The sequence below is a fragment of the Marmota monax genome, unplaced genomic scaffold (genome assembly GCF_021218885.2).
Source record: "Marmota monax isolate L192 unplaced genomic scaffold, Marmota_monax_Labrador192_F-V1.1 WCK01_AAM20220418_F8-fsc00009, whole genome shotgun sequence".
Taxonomy (NCBI): domain Eukaryota; kingdom Metazoa; phylum Chordata; class Mammalia; order Rodentia; family Sciuridae; genus Marmota; species Marmota monax.
In genome coordinates this window covers 13789319-13810608 of record NW_026694710.1, presented here as the reverse complement: position 1 = coordinate 13810608, position 21290 = coordinate 13789319, and the positions used below count along the sequence as shown (strand labels likewise).

Sequence of the window (21290 nt, the reverse complement as noted above, 5' to 3'; positions counted from 1 at the left end):
GAGACTGTATGGATCACTTTTGGATCAAGAAAGGATTCTATTGCTTTAAGCAGCTACTCCTTGCTATTTTTATTTGTTTTTTTTTTTAAGAAAATTTATTTGAAACATTCTGGGGTTCAAATATGCCAATAAATTATGACCAAAAGACACTATTTTAAAAGCATGAGATAAAGATTCTATTTTTAATTTTGGGGTAATGTGGGAAAACAAGGACTTTCCCAGGGACCACACGTAGCTGTTGATAAAGTAAGTACTATGGATTACCACATGTTAAAGTGCCTCTAACTTAAGCTAGGGGCTTTAGTCACTGCTTAATGCACAGGATGTAGTTTATGATAAAAGAAAAAGAACTGGAGTTAGGACTTAAAAGTCAAAATATTCTAGCTCCCATATGCCTTTCTGTTATCCATGCTAGACAAATTCAGGAATAATCTTTAAATCCTTCTCAACATAGCATTTTAATTACTCACTGGCATATGTGCATGAGTGGCCCTTGTGGTTGAATCTATTGTTAATCATCTGTATCTCAGACTCTTCCTTTACAAAGGACCAGACTATGTTCAGAATGATGCTGTGACTTATCCAAGGTCAAGAAGGTTAAGTAGTCGAGTTACCACCATAACCAAGGTTATACCGTGCTTCGATTCTGTGATCTTTAAAAGGGGAAACATTTTAGGCAAGGGGGATGATTTGTTTTAATTGAGTTCTCAGTTGCTCTTCTCACTCAAATATTTATGCGAACAAGTTTCCATTGGCAGAGCTCCAGCCCACTCCAATGATGATTTGAGAATTTAACTGCCAACTTTGGAATTCACTACATCTAATATTGTCTGATCCTATTTTTACAGGGATTGCTCTTTCTATTTCCATATAAGACTTGATTATAATATCAAACACTGAAGAAAAAAGTTGTGTAAAATGCTTCAATAAAAACCTGAAAGGACTCTGGCTTTGAATCAATGCTTAACTTTAAAGAGAGAAGCAAGTAATGTTGTAGAAAATGAGGAAACTGAAATATGACCCATGGCTGGGAGAAAAGGGAAAAATGTTTCAGAAAGGATTTCTTCAGGATGATGTCTAATATGAATCTGTTTATATCTCACATAGTGTATTAGGATGATTTCATTTGCATGATTTAAGAGCCAGATTTGATTTTTTTTTTTTATAGTGCTGGAGGTTAGAACCCAGGGCCTTGTGCATGCGAGGCAAGTACTCTACTAACTGAGCTATATTCCAAACCTAGATTTGATTTTAAGGAGATTTTAAACTTTCTGAAGTTTTAAAGCCACTGTCTTCCCTTGAACCAATTCAATTATGGATGCTCCTTAAGTTTAATGGGGTTATGTGCAAATAAACCTATTATAAGTGGAAAATATGGTACGTAGAAAATGCATTTAATGAGCCAGAAGCAAGAGACACAGGTGGGTAGACACGGAGGTAGATATAATAGGATAAGAAAGCATTAAACACAAAATTTTAAAAATGCTGGCAAGACAAAGTCAATTGTTTGAGCAGCTGTGTGACTAGGAGATGTGGCTCTTGCACCTGTCCAGCATCATGAGGGCATCATACCCATACTGAGAGCTTGGAAAATGTCAAAATTCAAAATTTAGTAGTATGGCTTCTACCAAATGTATATTACCTTTGCATCATTGTATAATTGAAAATGTTGAACCATTATAAACCACTGTAAATCAGGGACCAGCTGTACATTCCTTCCTCATGGGCATCACCAAGAGCTCCAGATTCAACAAAGCATTAGAAGGTAGCATGAAAGTCATTGAATGACACTAGCCTTATCCTGGTCTGTCTTGACCTGTGGATTTTTATTCTTTCCAGTCTTAGTAAATGGACTTATCCTCCAATTACCATACCCACAAACCAAAACATTATATTCAATCCCTTCCATTCTCTCCACCATACACCCAGTTCATCAGCAAATTCTACTGCCTCAACTTCTTCAATATAGGCTACTTCTATCCACCTCCCTCATCTTCATTCCTCCTCCCCATTGCTTGATACTCTATCATCTCTCACCTAGAGGACAGCTGAGAACCAAGGGAATGGGTACCTGTTTTCATTCTACTACAGTGCTCCCACTCCACGTGGTAGTTCAAGTCATTTCTTATAGATGGTAGTGGTTAGTGTCACTCCAAGGCTTGAAATCTTCCAATGACAACTCCTCATACTTAGAATAAATATGAATTCCTTTTGATGGCTTACAAATTTTGGCTCTGCATATTTCCTTAGTATTACCTCATAACATTCTTGTTTTCATCCATTATGCTCCCGACAGATAGGACTTTCCAATTCTTTAAACACACTATGCTTGCCTGTCTCAACACCTTCTCCCAAAGTGTTCCTTCTTCTGGAAAACTCCTTTCCCTGTGCTCATCTTTTAGGTTGTGGTTTTAATGTCATTTCATCAGACAGCACTTCCATAGCAGTTGCTTTCATTATTCTGCCAATATCACCTTGGGTTACCCTTTTATCTTTGTGAACATAAATTCCCAGTGTGCTTTCATTCCTGACTGCCAGCATCTCTTTGTTGGAAGATGACTTTCAGGATGCTAGGATGCCTTTGACAGTACACAGAGAGTTGAGAGTGCCTATGGTTTTGTATTCCCATCTACCCTGGAAGGAACCTCAACCAAAAACTGATGGAGGAGGAATATACATAATCCAGTTCCATTGCTTTACAATGGATCCAACTTTGATGCTCAACTAGGCTTCTTCTCAGTTTCCCTGCAGGTTGGGCCAGAATTATTCATTGTCTTTGCTTGATATTACATTCTTATTCACTCCTCATTCCTTCCTGGCTCTATTCCCCACTCCCCTGCCACCTTTTCCTGAGACCATCTTCTAATAAACCTCACTGACACAAAACCTCATCCCAAGATCTATTTCTGAGAAAGCAAGCTAAGAAACTACCCTAACATCTACCTGATTATTCTCTACCAATGCATGCTGCTAGTTTTATTTCTAGCATTTGTCAAAAGCTGCTTTTATGTATGGAGTTGCTTGTTTACTTACTTATTATTTGTAGCTTATATTGGTTTGAAAATAAATCAAGGACAGGGACTATATTGTTTTTTAACCAGTATGCGCTTAGCACCCAGCAGTGTTTGGCCTATAATGGTTGCATAATTAATATGCACTTAATGAATGGTGTCATAAATATAAGAAAATGTCCCTGATGCCCTTGTTCATCCAGACTGAATTACCTATCCCTTAACTGATTTCCATGCCATCCATCAAACCCCTACTCACTGGTAGCAGTCTCAGGGAGCAGGGATTTTGAGAAGAGGTTTTCATAGAGCTTGACAGTACGGGTAGTATGTCTTGGTCATGCTGACACAATTTTTTTGTCCATGCAACATTTCTAGTTGTTATGACATGCCATTATCCTTTGGGAGTCTACTATATGTCAGGAAGAAGTAAGGCAGAGATACAATATTTTATTAAATCCTAGCAAATAGCTGTGAGAGGAAGATTTATTACTTCTGCTTTTAGAAAAAACTAAGGATCCCAAGTTCACCAACTTGGACACAGCAAGGTTCTCTTACAACCCAAGTCTGACTATAAAACCTGTGTTCGTACCTCTCCTCATGTCTCCACTGTCCCATGTTAAGTTCACTTATCTTGAATATATTTTGGGGGGTTAATAAAGTGAAGAAGAGTGAGATTCTGGGCTTTCTAAGTAAAGGGCCAAACCCTAGAAGGCCATAATTATTTAAGTTCCAGTTGGCCATGATGGTACCACCATTTTCTGTACTTGGCAGAGCTAGCATTTTGGCTTGTTTGACTCCAAAATAATAGTTCTATTTCTGCCAAGGACAAGAGATGCTAAAGGTGAAGAAATTTCGTTGTTTTCAGTGTCCTGAGAAAAGTGGTGAAGACTCTGAGGCAGGATTAGAAGAGTGTGGAGGAGCGAGGATTTTGAGAAGAACTGCTCTGATACCTAGAACTGCACAAAATAAATTCTGGGCTTGTGTTCAAGGGAGACAATTATCTGGAAGGCATAAAAAAGCCAGGAGAATGATTTAGCAATAGTACTGAGTTATTGATTTTTTTCAAGCCCTTATATTTATCCAACATCTGTGTATGTCAAGTCCGAACCTGATACAAGAAAAACAAACCAAAATAGAAACCTGAAAGAGTCCTTATAATACTAAGGGCATCTTTAGAAAGAAGCAATAGTGATGGTTAGCATAGTGCTTAAGAATGTAGTATAGAAATTGAGTTTAGCAGTCTCACTGCTGAACACAAATCCTGGCAAGCTGTGTTATTTAATCTCTTTGTAAAATAAATAAGAATTAGAATATAATATCCACCTTGTAAGGTTGTCCCGAAGATTAAATGAGGCCATGTACGTAAAGTGCTTGGAATAGTCCCTGACATATAAAGAGCATCATTTAAGTTTGTTCAATAAATAAAGCTAAGAGATTAGAGCTAGTATAAAATAGACACAAGATATCTGGAGTCTATCCCAAAGCAGGCAGAAAAGAAAAAAACTCAGCCTAGCACAAAGGTGCAAGGATGAGAAGACGACCACAGCGAGGTGACATTTACGTAAGTCTTAAGGATGATTGGAATTCATCCATGAACAAAATGAGAGGTAGAAAGAGTAGAAGGAATGGCACAGGGAATAGGGGGAGGTGGGAAGCTGCTTTTTGTACAACTGAGTGTGTTTGCAGAGTGTTGCTACATCAGGCTTTTGGTTATAGGAGTCAGGCCCTGGCTGGCCTTGTGGGAAAAAAAAGGAATTTTGACTTTATATTATCATTTAAGTAACTTTGAGAATTTTAAGCAAAAAGAATTTCATAATCAGACTTGCTAGCTACAAAGAATACTCTGACCACAAGGCAAATGATGGATTTTGTTGAGTGGAGTCATCTACTTAATGGGCTGCAGGATGAAGCCAGGCAAGAATGGTAAGAACCTTAAATAATGAACTGTTACCAGAAAGGACATTTATGGGAAAAAATAGCTACACACAGACCCATTTGGCTTGCAATGTCTAAATCTGTAGGTAGCTTTATTTTAAGTAAAGGCATTGACCTCAGAGGCAAAAGGAATCAGAAAGCAGAACCACCAGAGGTTAGTACTCCAAATTAAAAGCAATCTTCACTGGTTTGATGTGTGGCAGGGTAGTTAAATACAGACTGGCTCTTTCTAACTTGTGCCCATGGAAAAAAACATTTTTATGTTACTAGGGACACTGAAGACACAATTACATTTTTGAAAGGACTAAGGAACTTTGTGAAGTCTGTATAAATATGATAATTATTAGGGAATTAGTTCAGTCAGATTATGCTAATAATTGTCAGAATTTCTTGGGGACTTGCTTTATTCCACGGTGCTAACAATTTACATATATGATCTCATTTAGCCCTCAAGATAGTCCAGTAGGTAGTTACTATTAGTCTCACTTTCCAGATCTTTGCTCACCTGACAGAGTCTATACTGATGGCATTTGTGTATCAGCTCTCATCAGGTCTCTGCTTGAACTCAGGCATCCCTTTTGGGAAATAAAAATATAACTTCCCAAAGCATGCTGTGGACAGTAAAGAGATAACTGATTTCACTTCAGTCTATTTTTGCATACTCCTTGATTTTCATATAATGATGCCTTAATTAAGGTCCAGCAACTAGCCTACACTAACAAATTGTCCTTTAAAAAACAATGTTGAGCAAACAACTTTGAATAAACATTGTGGGACTACTGAGCCTGATTATTTGGTAACAGTCCCTCCTTACACTGCCAGGGAGACAACTTGTATTACTCTGAATTAAGTCAGGCTGGAATTTGAATCTCAGCTCTCACATTTATTATTGAGATCTTGGACAAGTCACCTAGACTTTTTGTGAGTTTCCTTATCTTTATAAAACGGGAATGATAGCTATTTTCACACAGGTTAGTTGTGAGATTAAATGAGATGTCATGGGCTGAGTGCTCTACAATTGCCAATGCAGATAGGATGATTCAACAATGAGAAAAGCAATGGATATCCCTGGAGGTTTTTTTTTTTTTTTCTCCCATATATGACTGACTCAAAAATTTTGTGTTATTGAATTTGCCTAACTAGGAAAATATTCATAGAGTCAGTTTCCAACTGTTTCATATATATATTTTTAATTGAATTTATTTTTCATTGAGAAGTACATTAAGCTGTTTTAAATTCTCTCTTGAGGAAAATGTTGTGATGTTATGTTTGACTAATCTCAGACCCTGAATGGAAAAGGTGGGATTTGAAAAAAATCTCTTTTGAAGTTATTCTCACAGCATCTGTCCTGTGTATAACATAACAACCCCACAGCTAGATTCTACAACATTTTAAAAGGTCACTTTTAATATATTGGGCCTTTCATGTATCGATCTTTCTACATTTACATTTTCTAAAATTTCAGCCAAAGAGTTTTCTTAAACTATGTGAATAAATATTCAAGTCGCAGTGTGTATTTTGAAAAGACTATTTGCATAATAATGTTTTTAGATGAAAATGGGGTCTCTGGCTGCACATAACAGGTTTTACTGATCTTTTAATGGAACCTGCTAAAACACAGAGGCCTTTAAAATCAAATGATATCTGCAAATGTCTGTTTGCTGATGCCATTTGCCATTTTAATATTTTGTTACTTTCATACCAATACTACTATATATTTCATTAATTGGCTATTAATGTTCTATAAATTAATTCTGAAAGACAGCAATCTCTGGAGTTATAAATTAGTTTGCCTGATTTGATCTTTTTTTTTTTTTTTCCTTTCATGTTACTGGGGATTGAATTAACTCAGGGGCACTCGACCACTGAGCCACATCTCCAGCCCTATTTTGTATTTTATTTAAAGACAGGGTCTCACTGAGTTGCTTAGCACCTTGCTTTGGCTGAGGCTGGCTTTCAACTCACCATACACCTGTGTCAGCCTCCCAAGCCACTGGGATTACAGTTGTGTACCATGGCGCCCAGCTCCTGACTTGATCTTGGAAGGAGGAAACAGGGCCCACAGTCACAGACATGCATGGAGCTGGTGTTCTCTTTCAACCAATGGGCAGGAGAACTTTGCTTTATATGTGGTCTTTGAGCCTGTGGGATATTTGCACTGAAGTGCAACTAACTAATGTTTTCTAGACATATATTTTATGTCAGGCAATATTTTATACCTGGGGTGGGAAGGCATGATATACAGTATCCTGCTCTCAAGGGATTTACTTCTGATTGGGGAGTTTAATGAGAAACAAAATTTAATGTACAAGGGTTACAACAGAGATGGCTTTGGGTGCCACAGAGGATACCAAGTAATGACTTAGTCCAGCCTTGGGGATGATAGTCAGGAAGCATTTCTTGGATGAGAGTCTAGGTAAAACTAAGATATGAAGAATGAGCATGTGTGACCTGGAGAAAGGTAGAGGTGGAACATGCATCTGTAAAAGACCAGAGTATAGATTTCATCTTGTATGTACTTCAGCAGGATTGGAAAGGAGAACACACGAGATGGTCTGCCACAGGGTTAAACCACAACAAGGAGCGGGGGCCCTGCACAACATGGCCGAGAGCCCAGCCATAGTTTTGTAGAGGAGATGATATAATCAGAATTTAACTATAGTAATGCAGAAGAACTGCAAACCCGCCAAGAAACTAGGGAAACATCTCAAAAAGTTGCTTATCCATCCAGGTAAAACAAGGTTTTCTAGTGACAGAAGGGACAGAGAAAATGTATTGATTCAGAGAATAATTAGGATATCTAAGAGATAGTGTCTGGTGAATGATAAACAATGAAAGGCAATAGTTACTGCAGCTGCCTGGGAAAATCCCACAAGTCCATCTATAAGTTTTTAATTGTCTCCTTCACTTCCATTATCTCTCTTTTTTCATTAATTTTTTTAATTATTTTTTTTAACTTTTAAAGTTATATATAATAGCAGAATGCATTACAACTCTTATTGCATATATAGAGCTCAATTTTTCATATCTCTGGTTGTATACATAGTATAATCACACCAATTCGTGTCCTCATACACGTACTTTGGATAATAGTGATCATCACATTCAATCATCATTAATTACCCCATGCCCCCTCCCATCTCCTCCTACCCCTCTGCCCTATCTGAATGACCTGTGTGAATACTGCCATGAGTCACATAAACCCAATTAGAAATCTGCAAGAGGATAGAGAAAATATATGACTCTAGATATGAAGAATGAGCATGTGTGACTGGAGAAAGGTAGAGGTGGAACATGCAGGGAAGAAAATAGATGGAGGCTACCTGGAAAGAACTGAGATTTGGGGGTCGCAATTCAAACTGGGTACCACTAGCACCAGCTATATATCTTCCTGAATCGTCCTTCATTTTGGATCCACAAAAAGAAAAAGACTTTGACACAGTCTCCTAAACTGCATGTACCTTAGTTTTGCCCTGTTACTGTTCAGATTTGGAGCATTTGGTTTTACTGAATTGAGAGTGTCACTCAGTATTAAGTGAGATATGTAGGGTGGGAACAGAGGCAGGGAGATTTTCATACTTCAGGTAATTAGTTTAACCACCAGAGAGCCTCATATGCTCAAGGACTTTCCATGTTCTCAGGAACACTATGAAGGGTGGTACTTCTCAGTCTTTTCTAGTCCTGACTCTGTTGAACCAGTAAATATATAAGAAAGATACCTAAAGTGCCAAATATGAGAGGATGAACATACAGCTTCTTGTGTTGAGGGAGGCATGGGGCCCAGCCAATGATGGGCAAATGTCCACCAGCCAATGCTGCAGACTCCAGGAGGGTGGCTGGAGTGCACACCCACACTCAGGCCAGCAGAGATGATCATTTGTGGTTGGGCAGGCAGCAACTCAGAAGTGTTAGGTCACAGAGTACCCAGAAAGCATGCTGCTCGTGGTAGAAGAATTTAAAATGTTCCAACATTGAATCCCATGAAATGGGCCCAGATCAATTTTAAATCCAGAAACAAGAATAATATTTACCTGCATGTGTATGTACAAAAAAATTCCAAAGCTATCAAAATACAGTCTGCTACTTTTTCTCTGATTTCTCCACTAACAGATGTTTGCTATTTACTCATTCAATTTATTTTCCTACAGCATGTTCCAGCAGACGCCAGTAATTTAGGGATGTTACAGGAGAAAATTTAAAATTATAAAAGCCCTATCAAGCATATTGTTTCCCTTGTAAAATGGGAAATGGCTGCATTATTCAATTTAGGGAAGAGAGAAGGATGTTAGTCCAGCTCAAACTACTGGTGCTTTCCATGAACACAGTTTAGATGCTTGGTTTTAATCCAGCTCTCTGACCTTAATATAGGAAATCTGAGGCATATGGAAGCTCTGTGAGGTCATTAACCAAACCAAAAGTTTATATATTTATTTTTTCCACAGCTGTGCTAGACAGGTTATATGCATAGACTTTCCAAAAAGAACTAGAGATAATCACATTGGAAGGAATTGATTCTCATTTCTAAATGCGTGATCGCCATCTAGACAAAGCAAAGGCTGTTGGTTGTCAGTCAAAGAAACTGACTCATGCTTTCAGACACAGGATTTTAGGGGATGTGACAATTCCCCACAGACACTACACTCATCTGCTTTATTAACATGTGTTATTTGTGATTCTCAGGATGCTCTCCTTATAAGTAGTTCTTGGAAGCAATCTTACTAACATTTTCCCGAGGCCTAGGGGAGACAAAGGGCGAGAGCTCCACAGGCCTACCCGAAGCAGGGGTGGGGACAGGGCAGAGGGGGTGCTCTTGCCTTCAGAAGCACTGCCAGCTCTTTCCCAAAGCTTGGGGTCAATGGGAGAAATAAAATCCTTCTGTAAAGCAGTCTCACGATGAAAGGAATTAGGACAGAAACTATTGGAGAAAACAGGAAAGGAAAAGAACTATTAAGTGATTTAGTAGTAATTTACTGAGAATGGATAAGCAAATCATTAGTAACAATAATAATAATAAAGAGCTCTTAGGATAGGGTGAGGCAGAAAGGCAAAATGATTACAAGCACAGAATGAGTCTGTCCCTTCCTGTTCGGCACCCTCCACATTTTACTCATTTTATTGTATTTTTAAAGAGCCCTTATTATCTAAAAACTGTAGAATATAAAGAATGGCTTCTGAGCCAAAGAGCTTTATTATCTGGGGTGACTGCATTACAAGCAATTGTCCTTCATGGTTACATTGTGCCCAGGTGCCTGAACTCAAAGCCAGACCACTAGGGATCCATTCCCAGCCAGGTAGTTTTGAACATTTTCTTGACCTCTCCTTTTACTTCATTATCACTTACTCCATAGAGTTCTTGGAAAGGGTAGATGGATTTTTATTTGAAAAAAAAATCTCAGAATACTATCTGGCATATTATAAATGTTATATTAGATTAGTCTTATTATTTATTCATAGGTAGAAGCACTAAATTATGATAATAGCTAAAGTTCATTGAGCACTTCTGGTGAGTATGATATTTTTCTGGGCATTTTGTATCCAGGTCTACTTATCAGGTAGATTTATCATTGCCCCAATTTTACAGGTGAGGAAATTTGGGAGCAAAACTCAGGCTTAAAATTCTATCATCGCCCTTTACTATTTTTTGAGTATAAATTTTGAATTCCCTTTTGCAGGCATTTCACACAGTCTTCTTCATCTTGCAGAGCAATTAATAAAATGAATGCACTTTATAAGAAAAAGGCTAAAGCAAGGAAAGAAGAATTAAGACAGGCTGTGCTTATTTAATTCAGCTCAACAAGTCACACCTTCATAAGCCATGACACCATTCATATTGTATTTCACTTTAGTGCCATTATTTTACTTAGTGACTAGAACATATAAATATTTTACACAGACTCTTCTCTTTGTGCCATTTGGAAGTGTATATATGCTAATGGAATTCTAAGGTCCTCTGATTTTTCTTTTAGAGTCAATTGTCAATCATCTATCTATACTCAGGTAGTGTAAGACTAAGAAAATCTTCCTTCTGTATTTTCTTAACAGTATTACCCTTTTTAAATGTTTTTTATTAGTCGTAGTTGGACAAAATACCTTTATTTTATTTATTTATTTTTATGTGGTGCTGAGGATCGAACCCAGGACCTTGCATGTGCAAGGCCAGCGCTCTACTGCTGAGCCACAACTCCAGCCCCTTACCTTTGTTTTGATGAAGCATTTTAGGGCTAACACACTTATTCATAACATGGATAGTTTATAGTGTTACCGTTTGTCATTTCCAAGGACAATACTGGACAATTCCCCAAGTGCTGTTTTGCTGACAGAGTAGTTGACACTATTTATTCTAACTCTTAATTATCACTGATGGTACATGAAAAGTTGAAAAAGATAATGAATAAATATATTCCTTATTGGCAAGATCTCTTCTATGAAACACACAACCTCCCTGGCTCTGGTGATGTAAGTGATATAAGTGCACTGCCTTATACTCCAGAACCTGCTGAATGAGTCCATTTATAGACTAACTTCTTGGAGATCAGTTTCCTTATAAATATGATGTCCTGATAGATGGCATGTTGGGAAGAGGCAACCCTGGGCAATGAAGAGATTGCTGCAGAATTACTTCCCACAGAAAGTCTGCCTTCCTTCTTATGTTACTTTATCTCAGTGAAAGCCACTTCCATTCAGCTAGGCACTCAGAGAGTTCAAGAGTCAACTTTTAACAGTGAGAGTGAGAAATGATGCCTAGTAGAGGAGGGGGAAGATAGTGATTGGACTCCCCAGTAGTTTCCACCATCATACCATTTCCAAATGAGATATATATATATAAAAAAAAATTGGAAATTATATATATATATATATATATATATATATATATAATATAATAAAAATATCAATACACACACAAATTTTTAAAAACTGGGTCTTAACTGTAGGCGGGTGATGCACGGCTAGAAGAGGTGGGTCACTGGAGGTGTACTCTGCAATGATTCATCTTCCCTGTGGCTACTTCCTCTCTGCTTCAGGGCTACCATGAGCAGAGCAGCTTTATTCCACCACACTCTTCTACCATGATGTGCCACTTCACTTGGTCCCAGGGTAATGAAATTGGCCAACTGTGGACAGTACCTTTCAATCAATGAGCCAAATACTTTTTGTCCTCTAAATTGTCCTTTATGTCCAGGTATGCTGGTCACAGTGATGAAAAGCTGACTAACATATGTATGCAATTGACATTTCCTCAATTTTTTGAAGAATGTTAAACCAACACAGCATCCATTTCTTTCAAGATCATAGTACTTATAAACATCATGTACATTAAAGTTAGAAGCTGCAGAAGGTCCTCTACCTTTTCCTTTTCCTACACCCAAACTCCATGGGGAGTTGATCCTTGTTTCTAGGCACTACAGCTGTACTTTGTATACACACCAATCATTGATTGCATTTATCATGCATTTATTGCATTGTATGTATGGATGCATATGTGTATATACTCATGGTGTGTGTGTGTGTGTGTGTGTGTGTGTGTGTGTGTCCATTAGACTGGAGTTTCCCCAAGGGCAAGATCTTATTTATATCTGAATCCCAGTACATAGCACAGTTCCTTGAATGAAGTAGGACAGGAAGTACTTGTTAAATTATTATAAACAAAAGCACTCATGGGTCTCACATGAGCTTGGGGGAAAAAAATCACCAAACTTTTAACTGCTTAAGTTTGCTTTTTCATTAAAAAAATAAAATAAAAATTAAAATGGCACAATTGAAAACATGTCTAATACAATAAAGGTTTTTCTGAACATCATACTAGAATATATTTGCAAAAACGTTCTAGATGCTCTGAAGGACCATGAGAGGGTGTAAGATTTAAAATATTTTGGATCTAACCCAGGAGGAACAAGAAGAGCAAAACTAAACTTGAAAACTTTTCCAGATATGTACTTTTTAAACAATGTCTCAGGTAACAATCAACAATTTAAGGAAGAGCTTTGGGAATTTAATCAGAAAGAAAAGAATCTTGATTTCTCCCTTTGGGATATGACATTTTACAAATTAATTTAGAATCCTTTAAAACCAACAGAGCTAAGAGGAAATTGAGAACACTTGTATTAATCACTTGCAACTTCAATGTAGAAGGTCATATATCAAAAAGGTTACTACAATTGAAAAATTCAATTACTAAGGACTCCTAATGGGCTTTACTTAAAATAGCACAGAACTGCAATGTCTTCCATTCCAAAAGAAAAAAAAAATCATAGTTCCATAAATAATGTGAAGGATGTGCTCAATACATCTCTTCTCTCTAAACATAAATTCCCAATATCTGCAGAACTCAGGAGCTCACAGTCTAAATAGTCAAATATTTCAGCAAGAGTCTTAAATTTATTGATATCACCAAGTTTACTCAGCTGTTTCTGTACTTGGATGTTCTGTGTTTTTGTATGAATTTTAGAACAGGAGAAAGGTTCTTGCTTCAAAATAGCTATGAAGATTAATTTGATTTTTCTCCTTTCTTTTTTAATCGATAGGAAGAAAGAGTCCCAGTGTTCTCTAACACAGTAGGGTGACTGTAGCTAACAATAATATACTGTACATTTCAGTATACCTAGAAAAGAGGATTTCATATTTTTCCAGAACAAAGAATTTTTTTTCTTAAGAAATCATTCTTTTAGAAATGTTTAAAAATTTGAAAGTAATTCTTTAGATTCATAGAATGTTAAAATTTAAAAGAAATTGAATCTTTAATCCAATTTTACTCAGACCCAAGGCAGTTATTCAAAGAAAGCTGATTCTGCACCCTGGTGTTAATATGCAGATCTTATTGGTATATACTGAAGCCCAGGATTGGAAACGTTTACTAGGTGCTTTCCTGGATTCTGACATGCTGATTCATGGATCTGTGTATGTACTATGGATTCCTTTGTCAACCTTTTTGCTACATATGAAAATATTGAGACCCTGAGAGGAGAAATAGTTTCTCCAGTGGGTCCCCTACCCTATTCTCTGAGAGCTGTCCTATAGCCAAGCAGAGATCCAAACCTGGGTCTCCTGTCTTCCACCTGCATGCTCCTGCATGCCATGAGATGTCTAGCAGGCTTCCCACCTGGGCAGCACTGTCCAACATATACTTTTCTTGAGACCACAATTAAGGCCATTGTGCACATTTGATCCAAAAGATTAAAAACATTTATGAAAAAGGAAACCTGAACTTGAGGATCTCAGCATAGTGGAGCAAAAAGAACACAAGGGCACTCAAAGCACACAAATATTCTCACTAATTATGAAAATGTTAGCCCAACTCCCATTCACTAATGCTTACTGCAGGTTGGGTCCAAATCAAACACAGGATTTCATACAATCCTTCCAACAATTTCATGAGTGAGGCTGGTTTTAATTCTCTTTTGACAGGTAAAACTAGTCCCAACCAGACAACTCTGGCCTAACTTGTCTAAAAGTACATGACTGGGACATGATTCGAACTCAGTTCTCTGATAGTTTCATCATCTACTTTGTCCTCTGTTCCTGTTGTGGGGAAACCAGCTAGTTCAGGGCTTGGCATTATTTATGAACTCTCTAGAATTCAGAGTGCTTTGGCCCCTCCTTCATGCACAGGGGGCAAGCACTTGTACAGATCTTCCTTGATCAAATGGTGCCATCACATTCTATTCACTGAGAAACATAATAATCTGGGGAAATAATAATTAGTATTAATAGCACACAGTCACCCTGACCATCATCTTCAGGCCTGTGAATGTGACCCTACTTGGAAATAGGATCTTGCAGATGATTCAATAAAGATAAGGTCATACAACCCTGCCAACTCCTTGACCTCAGACTTCCAGGCTCCAGAACTGTGTGACAGTAAATTTCCTTTGCTAAGCACCCCAGTTTGTGGTACTTTACTGTGGCAGCACTTGCAAATTAGAACAATGCCTGAGAGAAAAGAGTCACTATTGAGAAACTTGATTATTGCTAAGAGTCATTTAACTTATCCTACTTCATGTATAGTAGATTCCTTATTGAATCATCACATAACAGTATTCTTCTCATCCCTAATTTAAATAAAAGAGAGAGTGTTTTCATCAAATGCTTTCTGATCAGACATGATTCATATGTGTGAGCTCACTCAATGTCATTGATCCTATGAGTCGGGTATTATTATTATTATCCCCATTTTTCAGAGGGGAAAGATAGAATATAAAAGTATGGAGTAGCTTTCAGAAGGTCAAGAACACCACAGTGGCTGTGCCCAGCAGACTGATCTCAAACCTTTAGAGCAGACACCACTTGATGCTGTCTCAGTGGAGGCTGAGTCAAACCTTTTCCTTCATTCCCTTCAACTTAAATTTTCACAACCATAATAAAAGGCAATAGTGTGTGATGATTTCCTTTTTAAAATAATACTATGCAGTCTTTAGTGGTCACCATTTTCTTTCCTTCTTTCCCCCTCCCTCCTTCTGCCCTTCCCGTCCTCCTTTTTTCCTTCTTCTTAAATGTTCAATGTGAAAAACTCATTAAGTCATCAAAATATACACTAAAAATGAATGGTTTTTTTGTCATAAACAGTATATGTAGCGAGGCCATATTTTTATGTGTTCATGCAAATACTTATTACATACCTACTCTTTGCCAGGTAACATACAAGGCACAACCTTTAACAATAATGAATAAGTTTCACCCACCATATTACAGAGATTGCAGTGTAATTTTAGATGAGTTTCCTGACTCTAGCGAGAGAAGGGAAATACAATTAAGTTCCTAAGAGCCTTGCATGGAAAAGTGCTTCCCGAACTTACCCTCAGAGTTGAGGAATGAATCTACTCCTGTTTTTAAATCAGGTTCTATATCATGTGACTCTATGATGATGATAATGTCAACAAGTCACTGCTTTTAAAGCTCTTAATCTTGAGCTTAACCAGTATCTTTTACATCAGAACCACCTTTCCTATGCAATACCCACTCTCCACTCTTTCTAATAGAAGCATAATTTTGTTTAGGATGACAATGACTCTTTACCTCAAATTCCAAAATGCCCCAGAAACCAGAAATTCATAGTTTTGACCAGTGAGTTATTTGCAGAAGTATGCTGAAGAGTCCTGGAAATGTCTGTCTGTTTGTTTACCCATCCATTCACTCATTTTAATATGGTGATTCTCCTTCATCCCTCCTTATTTTTTCTTTCTGTCTGGAATATGGACATGAGGTTGGAGTTGATACAGATGATAAAAGTCATATGCATAGCTTGGTGAAAGGTAAAGATTCAACTTAGTCAAGACTTCAGTCTTATTTATTGAATGAAAGGGAAAAAATATATTTCATTGGTTCAGCAACTAAAGTTAGATTTCTCTTTTCATGTAGCCAAGTCCCATTTCCAACTGGTAAGTGATAAGAAATCAGCTCTGGCTTCAGATAATAGACCCAGGAATAAGAACTTTTCAGGATTTTGTGATGAAATGGCTGGATTTTCAAGTCATCAGCTACAGTGAACGTCTCTAATAAACAAGGTCTGCTCAGTAAGAAACTTGATGCAATCAGCATACTATTATCTCACTCTGAAATATTCATAAACAGCCAGGATGCAAAGGCAGAAACCAAAACAAGTAATGAAAGCAACTCAGAGAAAAAGATTCAATGCAAGAAGAGAAGAAAATAAATTTTAAAAATATATTTGATATTGATAGCTTAGAACAAAATCTTTTTTAAAAAGTCACAAAAGTGGAACAAGAACAAAAAAACATTTTAACGGAGGAAACACTAAAAAAGAACACTGAAAATGGGGAAAAATGTTAACAGATATAAAAAGGAATTCATTAAAATGGAATAACAAAAATAATTATGAAAAACTCTCAAAGAAATGCAAAAACAGCGGCAGAAATAGGAGATAAGCAATTATGAAATTACAAGATCAATTCTAAGAATTAATATCCAATCAATAGAAATTGCAGAAAGAAAAAAAAATCAGGATCAATGGAGAAGAAACACATTTCAAAGAAATAAAACAGAAGGTGTCCTCAGATTTAAAGACTTAGGCTTTCAGACTGAAAGCCACCAAAGGTACAAAATCATAAAAAGAAAGAAACCCACAGTGAGGCACATCATTTGGAATTTCAGAGCACAGGATAAAGGTAAAATGCTAAACAGCTTCCAGAGAGGAAAAAAAGAAACAGATTGGATTAAAAGCAAGACACTAGGCTTTTAAACAAGATACAGGAATATCAAAAAAGTTGAGCCTCTAAAACTTGAAGGAAATATCCAGTTTAGAACTTTATCACCAACTATATGTCATCTGTGAGTGCAAAAATGTAAAGAGAGAGAGAGAATGAAAAATTTTTAAGAAATTACTTCCTCCTTTCTTATGAAGTAAAGAAGGACATGCTCCACTAACTGGGGGGTGTAACAAACAAGAAGAGGTGGTGGAATCTAACTCAACAAAGATTCAAAGGGAATTCTGAGTCCCAGCAGGAGACTTATACAGTTACTTGGAGAACAACCTGGTGATCACAACAAGGGACCAGGGGTAAGGAGGGATTCTGCAAGGTGGAAAATGGATTTAAGGATTTTAAAATGTGTCTGTCTATACTGAGTGGAAAATTATGGTTTGAGAATGAGATTGGAAAATCATGCACATATAGAGAATGCAGCAAATGACAAAGAAATATGTCCTTATTATCTTGAGGGAAAACAAGAAAATTAATGCAAGCATTGTGTGCTATCTAGAAGTGCTTTTCCCAATATTATAACATTGTATTAATGTTTTAAATGTTGAGTGAAAACATGATAGGGGACATAGGCATAGAACAAGAAGCATTATCAGAGCATGTGAACTTCATATTACATACCAGGAAGACAATAGGCAATATCTGAAATCAAAAAGTCAAGAAATGAGTGGGAATAGATTTATGATAAAAATATGTACTATAAGATATAGTACAAAGTTTCAAAGAAGTCATTTCTGGGAACAGAATTCACAGGTGGGTTAGGAGGTCACAAGTGGCTGTATTTTTTGGTGGTTTTTCCATCTTATTTGTGTATTTTCTTTATGATGGGGAAAGTCATAAGCTTCAAGGTTCAATTTTATTTTGTAAAGTTTCATGTACAACTTTCATGAAAGGAAGTATTAAATAAAAATATTTGACTTTGGATTTACCTTTTGAAAATTGATTTTTGTGGTATTGTTTCATCTTGCAGAACTTTAAAAAGATCAAACATATTAGCTATTACTTCTAGTTTTTTACTTCTCTGGATGTGTAGAGAATAATTTCTACACATTTATAATTTGTTATTGCCTCTCTGCTATTTTAGGTTAGGTCTTTGAGAAAATTTGGTTCTGTGACTTTCATTTGTTCACTCATTCAGTCATTTATTTTCCAAATATTTATTAAGCCAGGTGCTAATCTACTTACTAAGGGCTTATCAGGGGACATTAATAGACAAAACCCTGATGACAACAAGTTTGTATTTTGGGTGTATTGGGATAGACTGATGATAGAATTTTGGAATAGTCACCTAATCTATTTGACCCTTGGCTTCCTCATCTGTGAAATGGGCATAGTACTACCTGCCCATTATTCAAAACAATTCTGAGGATCAGTGCAGATTAATTTTTTCTTGTAGAGATAGAATATCACAAAGCAGAACTTTAATATACAATGAATTCATTTCACAATCACAGGTAACATTCACTGTTAGGATGAGGCTATCGATATTGCAAAATTAATACCACATTCCTCTTTACCATTAAAAGGCAGATGGTCTCTAGTCACTTGGTTTGTCTAAGTATTTCAGGATTTTTTGATGGCACATTAGCAGAATATGCACTCTACTTCCATTCTATTTATTTCCTCTGCCTATGCAAAAGACAAAAAAAATCAAATGAAACTATTAGAATTCAAAATGCACTCAACTGCATATAAAGCAAAGAATGATTTTTGCTAAACACAGCAACTATATAATGCACCCTATTTTCTGCCCATCATCTTGGATACACTATTTTGTAAACCTGCATAAAAGCCTTTTTTTATATTTATAGGAAGGTCAAGAGTTTGGGAAGTGTGGAAGAGTAAGAGTATAGCATCATTTTTATTAAACAATATAATGGAAACAAAAACACTCCAAGCATTTTGCAACATACAAAATGATCACCTGATAATTCTACTGCCTGGTTTTACCACCATCACTTTCAATATTGCTAACAGAAGTCTCCAAATTGGTTTCTAGTGCTTCTCCCTTCCTCCTTCTCCCATAAAGAAACCAGCATAAATGATGCATTGAAAATACTAGCCATCTCATACCCCAGAATTTCACTGTTTCCCCCCACCCTCAAAGGCCAAATTCTCTGCAATAACCTACAGGAAGTATTTGTTGAATGAAAAAAACCTCAAGCTAACAATCACCAGTGAAACTAGGGTCACCCAATCCTTGCAACTCATTGGGTATTAAAATTGTCATAAACAGCAATTAGAACATTGGAAAACATTCCACCACTGGGATCCAGGACATTTACTTTAAATATGGACTCTTTGGAAAGTTAGAAGTTAGAGGTCATAATGGTTTATGTTCCTTATGATACCTATTTATAATTTTGTAGTTATATCCAATTTAAGCAGCATTGGGGATTTGAATATCCTGGGAATTATGTTACCTAACTAAACACAGAGCGGGGGAAAAGTGTATACTCCAAGCCCATAGCTATCATCTCCTTGATTTTATAAAATGCACTTAATATTTTTTGGACTAGCTTAAACTATTTTAACACAAACTATTTACTTCTGTTGATTGTAGTCACTGATGCAGAGACACAGAGGAAACACTCATACAACTGAGTTAATTCCTAAATCAGATTAGGAACAGTGACAGTCTAATTGTGAAGGTGGTAGATAAACTTGACCTCAAGTAATCTCTGATTGGAATCCAATAAATTGCCAACTGATTAAGTGGCATCTTAGCACAGAGATGGCACATATTCAACAGATATTCACAGTAGTCTTTGAGACTGTGAATTTACACGTGGTTCAACAAGTGGGAGATTTCATGCTGCAGAGCAACAGGATAGCACAGGATTTCTCTGATTGCTTTCTAATGATTTGGAAATTGATAATCCATGTACATATAACAACTTCTCATTGATCTAAATAGTGGATGAAGTGAAACATCCTGGCATTGCCAACTGGATTGATTGAACCTAATGAATGAGATGTGCAAATATCCACGAGACATTCATTACAGGCTGCAATCTTTCTGCAGATTCCTTGGCAAAGGAAGAAGAGACACAATGCTATTATAGACAGGTTTTCCTGCTACGCCCAGCACTCTTGCCAGCAAACCTTCAGTTCTAGACCATTACATATTGTTTGCTTGGGTAACTTCTATTGTAGATTGGTTGATTCAACATGTATGATACTATCGTCAAAGAAACATGAAACAATTCAAAAGTTTTATTTTAATATCAGGGGAGTTTTTTGTAAGTAAAAGACATTTTTAGCTTAGGTAAGACATAGTGCATGTTTCCCAAATTCCTTACATGATCACCTTTAATAATGCTACCAAATCTATTTTACTTATACTACTATTTGTTAGTTTTATTAAAGAAATTTATTTATTTTAAATATATCATTTTAAAGTTGGATATATCTACAAAATTGTAAATAGGTATCATTTATTATACAGAGGCAACTACAGATATGAATACAATGAAATAATGTTGTTTCCCATTTCAGTTCTAAGCTCAGAATTATGATCTCGTTGAAAAAGAAATGATATACTATGCTTTTCTCAATTGTCAAAAGACTGGCACCAAAAGAGGAGTGTCTCTTTTCTAAAATTCAAGGGTTTAACTAGAATTAGAAAGGATCTAAACACCTTGCTATTGATATAATATTACAAATGATTGTTTATATATTACCTAATAGCCTCATAATACTTTTCTCAAATTTTAGGAAACCATTTTTTAAATAAATAATTTTCATTTACTAATTAACTGCAACTCACAGTTCATACATTGGAACAACACACTCATATATACACCTGAAATGTAAGGTTTATGAAACAATGTTTACTTTAACAATATGTGATGCACCCTAAAATTGTTTCTTTCATTGAAAATGCTGATGAGTTCCCATATAAATTATTTGCCAAATCAATCCTGGAATATCATCAACACTTTATGAAATATCAACTTGCAGCAACAGGATACAGCGGTGTTGTCTCTATTTTAATATTTTGGATGTTAAACAAGGCAAGTTGTCTCAACAGACATGTGAATTAGCAATCTTATAAAAAATCAAAGAGTTAGATTAACTTTATTTTTATTTAATTATGGTAAGAATACATGACACAAGATGTAAACATTTT

The 21290-nt window shown here is 36.4% G+C and overlaps 1 protein-coding gene across 2 annotated transcripts in view; it reads right to left on the bottom strand.

Moving 5' to 3' along the window:
* The window catches only part of Kcnip4 (potassium voltage-gated channel interacting protein 4), a 500726-nt gene that overhangs the window by 459026 nt on the left and 20410 nt on the right, over nucleotides 1–21290 (bottom strand). The window lies entirely within an intron of this gene.